A 15,203-nucleotide genomic window follows, 5' to 3' on the forward strand; every position below is an offset into this window, starting at 1 on the left:
CAGCGGGGAAAGCCTGCAAAAGGGTAAAATCCGTATCACGGAAACAAACATAATAGCTGGTGCCTACAAAATTAGTAAATCGTCAAATAGTGCTGCAAACAAACAAATTCTTCCTGCATGTCAGATGTGCACAAAAGCACAGTAAGCAAGGCCCTGGACAGATCTTTCCCCCTCCTTTTTATAATTTTATTTTTTATTTCTGAGAGACAGGCTCTCATGTAGCCCAAACTGACTTTAAAATCGCTCAAACTTGCTACGCAGTATAGAAGACTTCTATCATGAAGGCCTTCCATGGTGCGGGAGCTCAAGCCCAGGGTGCTCACCAAATGCTCCAGCATACACCTAACAACTGAGTTTCACTGTGCCGGCTCTGCAGAAAGTCTAGTTTTCAGGCTTCCCCACGGTTAAAGTCCCCTCGCTGGCTTACCTAAGACAATAAAAATTAGTCCTTCTCCCCTGTTTTTGGAGAACTGGTCTCAGCCAAAACCTCAGCATGTCCACAGCCTTTTTTTTTTTTTTTTTTTTTCCTTGCCTGTGTTTTTCAGAGGTAATGGTAATAGGAGCGGGTGATCCTGTGTGTCTGTGTGCAGGTGCGGACGCCTGCAGCCCTCAGCTCTCGGAGAGCAGGCTTGTAATAAGCTGTTTCGCCCGCTGAGCCATCTTGCGGGTCCCCTTATCTGTCTTCGACTGTGGTTTCTTAAAGCCCGAGAGCCAGTGTTCCTATTGCACAACAATGAAGAAACAAGATGCTCGGTCTCCAGGGCTTCTGGTCCTGGGTTTGATTTTTTTGTGTGTGTTTTGTTTTGTTTTGTTTTGCCTTGGCAAAGATTTCTCTTTTTCTGTTTCCAGTCTTTTAAAGTAGGCACAGATTTGCTTACAATAAAACTGATTTCAAGAACCCATAAAAATTAAACCCAAACAATGAGATTAAATCTAGCAATCAAGAATGATGAAAAACACAAGACACAAGAAAATTGACTGACTGGGGTGATGACCTGACAGCGATATTGGAGTCCTGGTTCTGCACACCATAGAAACCGTCCAGTGAGCTTCAGGGATGGATCTTGATACTCATTACTTAATAATAATCCGCATAGAGTTAAGTGGTCTTTACACACAGACAGCAGCCATTTAAACTAAATACATTTTATTTTCTACAAGGTAACACAATTATAAGGCCACAATATTCCCTTTAGACAAATCCCTGAAAGTAGTGATTTAATATCAGTGTTACTCATTCTTTTCAAATATAAATTATTTTAACCTAATTAAGGTTACAGATAATTTTTAAATACTACAAACATCATGACTGGTATATTAAAATTATTTATAATATTTATAACTAATATCCAAAGGAAATTTACTGCCAAATGCTTAACTGCCGCCCATCTGATATGCTTACTGATTGATCTCATAGACATAATTATAGGTCATGATTTTAGTGTCTGTTCTTCTCACTAAATCAGGAACGCTGTATTTACCGACCGGGTAAACAAGCAGTGCGGGCACCCAAGGATCATAAGGGCTCTTCAGTTAGCTGTCGGAGCTCAGCTATAAATCCTTGCTATGTGAGAGCAAGTTAGATCCAATTCTTTATCAAAGGTACACTGTGCTGATGGAGGCTGTCATACGCCTTCAATATAAACCCCCAATCCAACAGCCAAAGGACAGGAGATCCGACGGAGGAGATGGAAGAAAAAACGTTAGAAATGCTGCGGAGAAAATGCCTCTCTTATTGCCTAACGCTTGTTTCTCAAGTGCTCAACGGAGCACTGCACACTGAGTGTTTAAAATTGAACTCCTGGGGCCCATGAGATGGGTAAGATCACCTGCTGGGAGAGCCCGACCACCTGAGTTTGATCCTCAGAGCTCGCCATGGAAGTAGTGCATGCACAATAATAAATTATATAAATTAATAAAATGAATTCTTTTTTAAAAAAAGGAACTCCAGTGGGTAATATTTTCTGGCCTACTTAAAACACTCCTAGAAGCATTACGAGACGTTTCTTGGAGACACTTTTCAACGGCTTTTCTTCTCCCAGACGGAGAGTTTTGTTTTCTTTCCTGTTGTGCAGATCTACTTCAGAAACACGGTGAGGGTCTCCGTGTGAGCAAGTTAGACAAGCTGGCACACTAGGCACACTTGCAGCTACTCCGTTAGGCAATCTGGTACACTAAGCACACTTGGAGCCACTCCGTCCAGGCTCGTGCTGGGAGCCCAGCAGTATTTTTTTTTTTCTTCCACACCACCATTACGCACAGAACCTGAGGCGGAATGCTGTTGCGGTTTCCATGCTAACACACTGCATGCTACACAAGAGCTAGCAGGTTCTCTGGCAGCTGAGGCCACTCGCTGCACCAGCTCAGGTCAGAGCCTCCTGAAGGCTTGCGTTCACTGGGGCTCCACCTCAGCGGCCTCCCAGATCTCTCACCTTTAAGGTTTTTCTTAGAACATACTGAAGACATTCTGTTTTTCACAGGCTGAGAAGCTTATGGATTCTACGATCTCTGTGGGCTCCAGGCTAGTAAGATGCTACAACACAATAGCGTTTCGATCAATTCACAAATTATCTTTCCTTCATCATTTTCCCTCTCTCTCTTTCTTTTATAATCACCAAGAACACCTTTGAGGGGCAGAGGCAGGTGGATCTCTAGGAGTTCGAGGCCAGCCTGGCCTACATGGTGAGTTCCAGGACAGCCAGTTTTACCCTGTCTCAAACAAAACAAAATAAACAAACAAACATTCAGATTAGTAAAAAAAAAAAAAAAAAAAAAAACCTCAACCTCAAATAGATATGCACTTTCTACAGTGTTGCCGGTGTCTCTAACAGGAATTACCCTTCCTCAGCAGCCAGCAGAGGAGAACAGGACACTGGGCTTGACGGAAACCTAAACCCAGCCCTTCCAGTCTTCACTCAGAGCTGCAGCAGCAATGTTTGTGGCCAAACACTACTCCGAGTACGAAGCCTTGCTGTCACACTCTGCCACAACACGTTTCTGGCAGCAGGTGGCTGGGAAGAAGCTACTGGAAGGAAGCAGCTGACTGCCGCCCAGGCACCACGGAAGAGGGCTAATTGTTCCGTGTAGACATAAGCCGCTACGAGGAAAACACTGAGGCTAATTTTATTTTCCATAGACTGTATTCCTAAAATTTTTACCACTGGCATGGCATTCGAGTATCGTGATACGCCAAGAGTATTAGAAAAGTCGATCATGTCAGAACACCGGGAGTGCTGTGCTGTTGATTTTCTTTAGTTCAGTGCCGAGGAGATTGAGTTCCCGCCTGGAGAAGGCTGCACACACGCTTCCCATTGAGCTCAGCCTCGGTTCCTAGTTTCTATTCATTTTATTTTTTTTACTCTATTTATGGGTGTATGTGTGCAGAGGTTCACTAGCCATGGCACCATGGTACACATGTGTACCACGGCACAAGTGTTGCCGTGACATGCATATACCACTACCACAGTATAAATATGCCGCTGGGTATGCGTGCATGGCATGGGGCGGTCCACAGCCAGCGCGTGCCACAGCATGAGTGCTCCAGGGAGTCCGTGTGTGCCATGATACAAATGTGCCAGTGTGTGTGTGTGTGTGTCAACGGTGCATGTGTTCCGCAGCGCGCGTGTGTGCTACAACATGTATGTGCACCAACGTGTGTGTGCCCTGGTGTGTGCATGCCACAATGGGAATGTGCCATGGCTCAGAGGATTAGTTGTAGGGGTCGGTTCTCTCCTTCCACGGTGCTCTGAGGACCGAACTCCAGATGCCACGCCATGCACTTTTACCCACTGGCCCCTAGCTCCCAAGTTCCTGATAAAGCTGAGGCAGCAATCTGAGGACTCACTTTGCCCCGGGGTTAACTCTGTCCACAAATTTAACTCCAGCACACCTGCCTTTGCTGCTCAAAATAACCATTCCCTATTCACAGCTCCCAATCACCTCTTTGAATTAGATATCCCCTCTGCCCTAAGGACTATGGCGGTCCAGGTACCACCGCTGGGGATCTACTCTGTAGGATTGTTCCACAGTTGCTACAAAAATTGTTCAAACTAGCCAGTCCTTTGTCTTCGTATGCCTGTACCTGGTATGCCGTTTCCTTTCAAGGAAGCCTGTTGCCTGCAGTTTACCTCCTCCTGCTAGCTTAACTTGCTTAGACATTTCCATTCATGTCCCCAAGAAGCTATGTGCCTCCTGAGTCTGGGAAACTGAAAATGATGCCGGGGGGTGGGGGGGTGGGGGGGGGTGGGGGGGGTGGGGTGGTGGTGGCGGCGAACGCCTTTAATCCCAGTACTCCAAAGGCAGAAGCAGGCAGAACTCTGTGAGTTCGAAGACAGCCAAGGCTACACAGAGAAACCATGTCTCAAAAAATCAAAGAAAAGAGAGAGAGAGAGAAAGAGAGAGAGAGAGAGAGAGAGAGAGAGAGAGAGAGAGAGAAGGATGTTGAAGCCCTGTGACCGGTATATGAGTGCTTGTCCAATGGGTCTCCAGATCGGACAGTCTCACTTCGCAAGGAGCACTGGACTTCAGGAACACACGGTAAACCGCTGGGACCACGCGACGGACCTGTGTACTGTCTTTTCGCTCATAATTTTGATGATTCCCTTGGCGGTTTTAGTGTCCTTTTGTCAATCATGCATGGGATAGATGTGATTGTTCCTGGAAACCCCATTTTTTTTCTCAAATATCTTCCCCCAAAATTCCTTGGGAGCTGATGCTTCTCAGGTTTCCTGTCTGGGGATGCCAGCTGTCTCTTCAGATCCCGGGAGCTGTTCTGATTCAGTGCTGACAGGATCTGAGGCGAATCACCCCAATTTCTATAAATATGTTTTGAATGAGAGAGATTGTTGTTCTTGAAAATGTGTAACAGTACCATTCTACCTTGGGTCCGCGATACAAAATTGGAAATTCCAAAAGGCGATTTCCTACCCCTTTAATCCCAGTGCTTGAAAGAATTTTACTTATTCATCTCTCTAGCTGTGAATCCGGGTAGGGTTGGTCTCAGAAAAGTAAGTATTTGTGTATAATATAAAATTTAGAGCCAGGTGACGGAGGCACATGCCTTTAATCCCAGCACTCCTGAGACACAGCCAGGCGGGTCTCTGTGAGTTCAAGACCAGCAGGGTCTACACAGCAAGATCCAGACCAGGCACCAAAGCTACACAGAGAAACAATGTCTTGAAAACAAAAACAAAAACAAAAACAAAACAAAACAAAAAAACAAAATTGGGGCAAAGGAACTGGCATTTTTCGTACTATAGATATTTAATAAGAACTAAATACTAAAAAAAATCCCAGTGCACACTTGGGGAAAGTGAGGTGGGAATGTTACAGGAACTAACACTGACAGGTGGTGACGGTGACGGTCTGCATCTGCTACCTGGAAGCCTGGGCTGGTCAGCCCACTTCGCGGCCCAGCGGGACTGTGGAGAGCGCTGTGGCCCCAGATAGAAGCCTGTGCTGCCCAAGCTGGTTTGAGGGACGGACTGGAGACCTCTTTGGAGCCAGAGGACCGGATGCCCGGAAATGGGTCAGCCTGACTACCCCTAAGCTGACTCAAAAGCCGGCTTGGCTTCCCCCACGTAGCAGCGTGGTACCCAGTGTCCCTGCTGTCCCCAAAGGACATTAGGTTTGGAGATGACCCGGTGGAGGAGGTTTTGAGAGACACACTGGACTGCGGTACCAGGGTACACAGTGCTACCAGGGACCAGATACTCACAGTAAGACTTTAAACCAGTGGCCCATATGGGTTAGGTGCAAAATGGGTGGCTGATCCTGGACCAAGAGACAGCACGGTGCTGGTGATAGATTTCAGATTCTTTACAAGCAGGACCCTTTTAAGTGTGTCCTGCCGCAGATTCTTTAAAGACTTAGGAATGTTTTTCTCGAAATTCCTAACTAGCTCTGTCTGGCCTGGTTTCTGTAGACATACGGGGTGCAGGATTTCTAGGCAGCTTCAAATGCCCACTTTTTTCTAGTGTTGAGTAAAAGAAAACTGAAAGCATTAATGACAGAATGGTTTACCCCATGGTTGTGTCAAATTTTTCATCTGACTGTAAAGATCACTTTTAACCACTGAAACACCAAGTGGGTCGTATTTTATTTTCACACTAGTGTGTGTTTCTTACTTTATATTTCTGCTTGATTCATCCAGCCTGGAGAAATGTACTCTGCCAAGGAGTTCGCGATCATTATTTCCAGCTTATTATTTTGTAAATCCATGTTCAGTTATTGGAATATTTGAAATCAGCACCACGCCAATCTCTTCCTGGGGAAGCAAAGGGGAGTCGCGGGGCTGGCGGCACACACCTCTAACTCATCTCTCCAGCTGACTTCTCCTCTTCTTATTCTAAGCACTCGTCTCTCCCCTCCTGTTGGGTATGGCGTTCCCTTAAAACCATTTAGGTATGCCTGGAAGCTTCCTTCACCCTACCGGCCCCCACCACAGGGAAAGGAACGCCTTTCCTCCGTGACTTGAGACATTTCTTTCTGATAAGTCTTTTAGTCCGACTGGAGAGTGTCCAGGATGGAAATTCTTGTTTCCATGACACTTGCCCACTCTGCTTCCTCAGAGCTCCTCTCAGCCCCCTCCTGTAACTTCCTCAGCTCCCCACTTCTCCATTCTAACATTTTGCTAAATCTCATGCCTTTATGTTTCCCTTGACTCGAAAGGTCAAACCTCTACCTGCTCCTGCATGGCGTGGTTTACCTATGGGTCCTCTAACGAAACAGCAGTCTATGATATAAACAGGGGTAGGGGTGGGGTGGAAGTACCATTTCAGGCAGGGGTATCCTCGGCTCCGAGGGTAGAATCAAAAGGAGTCTTCACAGTTTTCAAACTGTTACGTGAACAGTCCTTTCAACTTTACACAGATTGCTGCCATCTATCTCGCTTGTTTCCGCACATTGAAACTGTTCCTTTACCCCCCAGCTCTTTACACCATTTTCCTATCGTTACAAGATTTACCAAAAGTTAAAAAAAAAAAAAAAAAAAAAAAAAAAGATGTCCTCATGGAGAGGGTCCCTTCTTCCTTCTGTTCAGACTTAGGTTTCTGCTAAGGATTGTTGATCTTTTATTATTCACTTGGATTTCACTGCGGGCTTATTTTTAATTCTTGTTGTTCTTTTTCCAGTCATCATCAGTCGGTTCTGGTCTGGGTGCTGTGCACCAGGGTGTTGAGCTCATTACTTTAAACAACAAACAAACAAAAAGAGAGATTCGGGAGCCCTGTGGCTTAGTTTTGGACCGGTATAGGAGTGCTTGTCCAATGGGTCTCCAGATGGGACAGTCTCACTTGGCAAGGAGCATTGGACTTCAGGAACACACGGTAAATCGCTGGGACCACGCGGTATACCGCTGGGACCACGCGACCGACCTGTGTACTGTCTTTTCGCTCATAATTTTGATGATTCCCTTGGCGGTCTTAGTGTCCTTTTGTCAATCATGCATGGGATAGATGTGATTGTTCCTGGAAACCCCATTTTTTTAATCAAATATCTTCCCCTAAAATTCCTTGGGAGCTGATGCTTCTCAGGTTTCCAGTCTGGGCATGCCAGCTGTCATTTGTGACCTGGAAGCTGTTCTGATTCAGTGCTCACAGGATCAGAGGCGGATCATCCCTATTTCTGTAAATGTGTTTTGAAGGATATTGTGGCTCTTGAAAATTGTGCCTATGTCAATCACCTTTTTGTTTTGTAAAGACAGGATGTACCTGGCTCAATATTTGGCCAAGCTAACAAAATGCTAAGTGTTGTTTTGGTTTAAAGATGTTTTGATTTAAAAATTGGGGGAAAACATGTTTGACATATTTGTTTTTGCCTTAGGTTAACGTTGTAGGATGGGAAAAACCTGTTTTTTTAATATGGAAAAACATGCTTGATTTTGATGTACAAATTAGGACGGCTGGAGCTCTTCGCCGGCCAGGCACTTGTGTGAAACTCATCTGGAGTACCAACGATTCACTTCTTCGTGCTAACGGCCCCGTTCCTCATTTCAGGACCTGAACCCAGGACTGCGGCAGAGAAGGATTAAAAAAAATCTGCCTTCACAGCAATAATTTTCATAACTATTTACTCTGTGTGTGTCTGTGTCTGCGTGTCTGTGCGCGCTCACGTGAACCGCACACAAGTACCATAGTGTGTGTTTGTAGATGAGGATACAGCTCGGAGCAGTTGGTCCACTTGCATGGGTCCCAGGGATGAAACTCAGGTCCATCAGGCTTCATTATAGGTGGTTTTACTTGCAGAACCATCTTGTCAGCCCACTATATACATTCTTTTTTGTTTGTTTGTTTGTTTTTGGTTTGTTGTTGTTGTTTTTCAAGACATGGTTTCTCTGTGTAGCTTTGCGCCTTTCCTGGAACTCGCTTTGGAGACCAGGCTGGCCTTGAACTCACAGAGATCTGCCTGCCTCTGCCTCCTGAGTGCTGGGATTAAAGGCGTGTGCCACCACCGCCCGGCTACATTCTTTATTATTATTATTATTATTATTATTATTATTATTATTATTATTATTACTCTATTATTTGTTCAGCAAATGCCCATGCCCCCAATGTGGGGGTCAGAGAACCGTCTGTGGAATTCGATTCTCTCCTTCCACCTTGAGGAACAGGGGCTAGAACTCGGACCCTTGGGCTTGTCAGAAAGTGCCTTTACCCCGTGCTGTATCATGTCTGCAGCCCTACTGAACACTTTCTGAAGAAAAGTATGAAAGGCTTAGACACGGCTCACTGCTGTGGCTGCCCAGCGGACTGGACGTAAGGCCCAGCCTGGATCAGGTTGTTGGATGCCCAGCACCACAAAGGGCAAGAAAGGGTAAGGGGTGCATTGGTTAGAACAGCAAGGGCGCCAAGCAGTGGAGCTGCGGCCAGATAGAGTCCTCGAGTCCACGGTGATGAGCTGTTAGCCAGCTCTAGCCGCGCGACCTGAGGGGGCACTGATGACAGGGGACCCTCTCCTAGCCTCAGCTGGGTATCTCAGCTGCAGCCCTGAGAGTGAAGACGGGGCGCACCTCAACTTCCACCGAAATCTCCAGAAAAGACTAGGAAGTGTAATCGCGGAAGACTGGCCAGAAGGCCGGGCAAAGCCCACGGCAACGGGTTCCGGAAGAGAACCCTGGGGCCAGGAGGCTGTCCTGGAGAAGACAAGAATGTCGCCAGGATGCCCCCCCACACATCCCTTAAAGTGCCGAGGAGAGAAAGCCGCTTGCCACCGGGGAAGTTTCCGATTTGTTCTAGCCAATACACCTGAGGACAGCCACCCCTGCCAATGCCTCCTTGTGCGACATTTACTAAAACAGGCTCGGAATGATAAACAGGTAGCTCTTGCAAGAACAGAAGGTCACTGACGTCATTGGTGTGGAGATGGAAGTGGTTGCCTCCCCACCTCTGAGCGTCCGCTTAGAGGAGATGCAGCTCACAGGCAGGCGGCAGACCTCCTGGCCCCACATGTTGACCTAAAGGCTGGGGGTTGTTCTCCTCCGCCCCTTCTTCTGAGTGAAAAAGTCATTTGATCGAGAAACATAACACATATACATATGTGTATATATATATATTTAAATTACAAACAGTATGTTCATATTTGGTTCCTATCTAATACACAAAAGCACCAAACATTATATGATTTAACAAGAACCAAATGAAAAGAAGCATTTGCTCAATATCCTTAAAACTAAAATGAATTGTAACGCAATACAAAAGAGTCACAATTGTATTACTGTGTTTAATAATGCCAACTTTCTATCTTAATTTGTCAGCCTCATTTTGGCACTGACTAATAAAATGCATTATTTACATAGCATTTCACTCAGAATCAGATTTTCAGACGATTTTCACATACTCCAGGGACATTCCTTCCCTTTGTTTCTCGGCAGCCCTGAGTTGGTGCAAGTGTTTTTGAAGTCCTGAGAAACACACACATTTGCCTCTCACTAGCCATGCAGCAGCTGATGGTCTGTCTGATTTCTCCTAAAAGGGCTTTAGTGTTTTGTCTGTAGCAGTCTTTAAACTCACTCAGTGGCCTGAAAGACAGTTTCCTTCCCTGCAAAATTGTGTATGGCTTCCAAATGATTCAAGGCAACTATAGAAAAGCACTTATACAGTCCTGATGTACCCATTCAAGGACAACTTTTATGCTTCCTATTTGCAACATGTTCTGATAACAAAAAGGCTTTTAAAACGGATTGCCCTTGAACTTTTATAAGTATGTCTCGCGATTCGGTGTCCCAGTTCTGCACACATATCAAATAGAAAGTCTATATAGTTCAGCCGTCTTGCCTAGCTTGTACAGAAACTGGTCTCAATTCCCAGTACTAAAAACAGAACAAATAAAACAAACAAACAAACAAACAAAACAAATACTGGGCTCAGTAAATAAGCTTCCTTACTGAGTTAAATCGCTGAAATCCACACGGCAGGAGAGAACTAAGTCCCACAGGCTGTCCTATGACTTTCACACAAACACTGTACCATACACATGCACACACGCACGAACACACAGGGGAAAAAAACACAAATAAACATTAATTACAGCAACTTGACAAAATCTTCCACACCAAACTGGGCATCTGTAAATCTGGTTTTCAAGTGTCTCAAGCAGGTGTTTATCTTTTCTCTGACAAACAAAAACAGACCCACTGTGAAAAACATAATCAAGAAATCGCACAATTCCTTGCTAGGCGAATCCGATCCGATCGAGGTATTTGAAGTAACAAACACAATGTGAGCACAGGCACCACCACACCGGAATTAAGTCACTGGGTTTCTAATGGGTCCAGGTTTCTTATAATAATCCCACAGCCCTCCAGTTCTGCCTTGGACACTCGGGCAGAGAACTTCCAACACACATATAGAAATAACCTGGTTGCGAGTGCTCCTGAGAAAGCCCATAAAGGATATTTATTTCATATACTCCTCCAAAATCTGTGCACCCGAAAAGAAAACAAGTTCCGAGCTTACAAGCTAATTTATTTGACATGAAAATCATGTGCGCCTTTTCTTGCTAGAAAACATTTAAACTGTCATTATGAAGAGTCAAACGTGGATGCCATAAAGCCGTTGAAGGCTGTTGCAAATTTACGTTTCCCAGGTTTTTCGTTCAGGTTGGTTGGTTGGTTTAGAATTTATCGATTTGTTTTGTTTTGTTTGTTTGTTTGTTTGTTTGTTTGGGTTTTATGAGAGCAAAGGAAGAAGAAGATTATTATGAAGAAAACGCTGAAAACCAAGGAGCAGGGGCAAGGGACTATCAGACGATTATGGTGGCTGCTGTAGACACCCCCACTCCCAAGGGTCCTGGAGCCCCTTAGGGCCCTCCTTTCACACTCCTGACATCCTCTCCCAAGTCACTCTCTCTGCATTCCCTTTAGCATGACCAAATCGTAACAGAACTCACCTCTTTCCTCTCCTATCAATAGGTATTGAACAAAATCAGTTTCCAACACTTTTTTTTAAATTTGTGTATGTGTTTGAGTGCGTGCGTGCATGTGTGTGTGTGTGTGTGTGTGTATGTGTGTGCGCGCGCGCGCGCGCGCGCGCGCGTGTATATACTCACTCATGTTAAAGCTCACTACAGGGGTCAGAGAGAGTCCACTCTCTCCTTCCGCCGTGAATTCTGGGGATCAAACTCGGGTTGCTAAGCTTGGCCACAAATGCTGTTATTACTGAGTCATTTCACAGGCCAGGTCCCAAGCACTTTAAACTGCTTCAACACAGATCTGCATCAGAAAACGCTGTCCTACCAGCAGCCACTGTGAGGAAGAGGATCGCCCTTAGGCTGTTTGGTGTCCAGTCACTGTGGATACCAAACTTTGACTAAAGTCCTTCCTTGGGGCTCCATGTGCTGAGTGGGGTTCGTTCCTAACCCTGAGATGGTTTTTCCTGATTCCCTACAAGGAATTTCTGACTTCTCTGTGAGAACTAGTTGCTCTCATGGGAATTCACGTCAATTCAAAGTCTTTTGGGTCAAATCTTTGCTTCCGTAACCTTCACCACGCTATCTTAACGCCATTCGTTTCTTTCTCACCGCAAAACATTGAGTTACAATGACCCTCTGGGGCTCCTGAGTTATCTTCCATAATCCACCTATGGAGAGACAGCAGCAAGCAAAACCTCTTGTACAAGACGACCCGCTTGTCTCATCTGGTATGAGGAAGTGGGAAAAGTGGCTAAATACTTCAGTTATCGTTTAAACTATTAACGCTTTAGAGCTCTGGTTTCAAAAACCATTTTCCTCCCCGTAAATCCTGCAGCAACTCCATAGTCCATCAAACATCCTTCTCCACTAAACATCCGTACACAACGGCTGCGCCCCGCTCCCACGTAAACCTTTGCGCTGCTAGGATTTTCAGACCACCACCAAGGGTTCCAAAACTCCCGAGAGCAAATGAAAATTTACCAAACGATTTAATGAAGTTGTTCCGTGGACAAGCTTTCCGTAATTCTTTGGCCCATAGCAAATGTATCCAGCTACTGAAGGGACCTTGAAATCTTCACTTGGATCAAACACTTGGATCAAAAATGGTGTATCACCATTTTTGAGGACCTTCAGGGATCAAGAACTCTTCCTGGCTCCTGTGGTAGACTAGAGAAATAAAATAAATAAATAAATAAATAAATAAATAAATAAATAAATAAATAAATAAATAATAAAAACTAGTCCAACGCAAGTGACTGAATATGTAGTCAAAATTATGGGCAGAAAAGACAGTCCTTCGAAAATCACCTACCATCATCAGCTAATGAAAAGCTGGAAAGCTCAGAACTGATTTCTCAAACAGCTTCAGCTCTGACGGCAACCACTGGAAATCTCAAACCAGAGCATGAGCCTGTGAGTGTGTGTGTGTTCTCTCTCAGCCACTGTGAATGGTCTCAAAAACCAGCAAGCTCCTGCAGCCAAGCAAGCTCGGGTGCGCATGAACATTAACTAACAAAATGTCAGAATGTCAGGCGTTACCCCGTACCATGTTGGTAGTACTTTAAGAAAAAGAAATAAATACAAAAGGTAGGCGTTACGGCACAGCAATTAAAATGATTAGAAAAAAAAAAAAACACAGCAAGCTGCAAAATGGAGCACGTCACCAAATCATTGCCGGTGCTATAAAGAAAATTGGCACAAGACCCTGAGTCTTTGGCTTTCAAGAACTCTGAATCCGCTCTTCTAATAACCTCCCACTTCTCCTCATCGAGCGAAAGTCCAACCCCCCCCCCACACACACACACACACAAGCAATACTAAGCTCTAAAGGGAATAATCCTGCAGACTGAAGCCCACTAGATCTGGGAAGACTGTTGAGCCTCCCTCATTCCCTTCCAGGCTTTCAGTGTCTGGTCCTTTATTTCCCACTCTCCAAACCCCCGGACATTTCAGAGGCCACGGAAAGCTCCATATAACCTCCCTTTCAGGGTTAAAAAGAGACCTTCTCAGGAATCGAAATTCATTTTACCCTAATGGGTTGTGCCTTGATTCCCCTCAGGCAGCTTTTGTTTCCCAATGGCTTTTTATCTGGATTTCCTGAGTTCCTCTTTGCCCGTAAACTCTTAACTTTTGCAGGGAAGTGATGGCACACTCCTTTAAGCCCAGCACTCAGGAGGCCGAGGCAGGTGGATTCTGAGTTAAAGGCCAGATTGTTCTACAGAGAGAGTTCCAAAACATCCACAGCTGCACAGGGAAACCGTGTCTCAAAAAAAACAAAAAACAAACAAACAAAACAAAAACAAAAACAAAAAAACAAAAAAAAGTCAAACAAAAAAATCTCTATTATTACTGCCACACCTGATGATCTGAATTCCATCCCCATAACCCATAGTGGACGGAGAGAATGGAACTCCCCCTCCCCTTCACAATCTCCACACTCCTGCACTCCTGTGTGCATGTACCTGTGTGTTTCTGTGCGTGTCCATATGCGCACACAATAAAAAAACAAATGTATTTTTAAAAAAAATTTTTTTAAAGAGAAGAGCTAAGTATACCCTCCTGGGAATATACCCAGAGAATCCAAATCGTACAATAAAGGCACACACGCACCCCCATTTATCAAAGTATCATACACAATAGCCAAGTTACGGTGCGGGTAAAGAAAATGGAATATAAAAACATGATAGAGCCCTCATTACTCACACACAAAGAAACAAATCATGCCATCTACAGGAAAATGCTCGGAATCAGAGATTGTCATGTTAAGAAAAATGCAGCAGATTCAGAAGGACAAAGATTGTTTTTGCTCACACACAGAGTCTATATTTCTTTCTAAAAGACAGGAAAGAAGGAGTAGTATTTGGAAAAAGAGAAAGGAGGGGAGGAAGAAATAGGAGGTGTAAATATGACCAAAGTACCATTATATGCTTCTATAAAAATGTCACAACAAAATCCATAATTTTGTACAACGAACAAATACAAAATGAAAAAGCAAAAACTGCCAGGGCGACTCCCTAGTAAGACATCTGCGGGGCACACACACACACACACACACTGTGGGCTCAAATTCGAGCAGCAGGAGAAAACCCATGAGCAGTCTCTCGGTGCTCCAGAGCGTACAAGCACCCAGTTTGCAAGATCCCTAACTCCAGGTGCCCAGGAGTAAATTGAGTTTAGGTGACAGAGCAGCTAAGGGCAGCCAACTCTACCCTAGGACAGTCTGCGTGACGCTGAAACGTGTGGTCGCCAAAGGACAAAGCAGACTCAGAAGGTGAAGGCACTTGCTGCCAACCCTTGGAAGCCGTCGCAGGAGAGAACCGACATCTGCGGGCTGTCCTTGGATTCCAAATAGGTACTCCAAATACACACACACAATAAATACATTCATTAATTAATTAACGGAAAGGGGCAAATCTCATAAACAAAAAAAATGCAAGGAAAGAAATGACGAGGAACAGAGGGAAAATAACTAAGCTAAATCAACCAAGAACAAGATCTACCTGCAGAAGAAAGGAATAAAAAAAGCTGTCAGCCAAGCAGCAATGAAGCAGGCTTGTAGTTCCAGCCCTCAGGAGGCAGAGGCAGCCACAGTGATACAGTGAGACCCTGTCTAAGAAAACACAGTTTTAAAACATGAAACGCCAATATCTGGGAAGCTGCGGAGGCAAAGGCCAAGTGATGCCGTGCATCCTGTCTTCCCACAGAGCTCCCTCACTCCTGTGAAATCTCGACGGTCTTTTCTTCAGTGCTGAGAACTGGACCCTGGCGCTTCTGCATATGCCAGCTAAGAATTCTAC

The sequence above is a fragment of the Peromyscus leucopus genome, chromosome 13 (assembly GCF_004664715.2).
Source record: "Peromyscus leucopus breed LL Stock chromosome 13, UCI_PerLeu_2.1, whole genome shotgun sequence".
NCBI lineage: Eukaryota > Metazoa > Chordata > Mammalia > Rodentia > Cricetidae > Peromyscus > Peromyscus leucopus.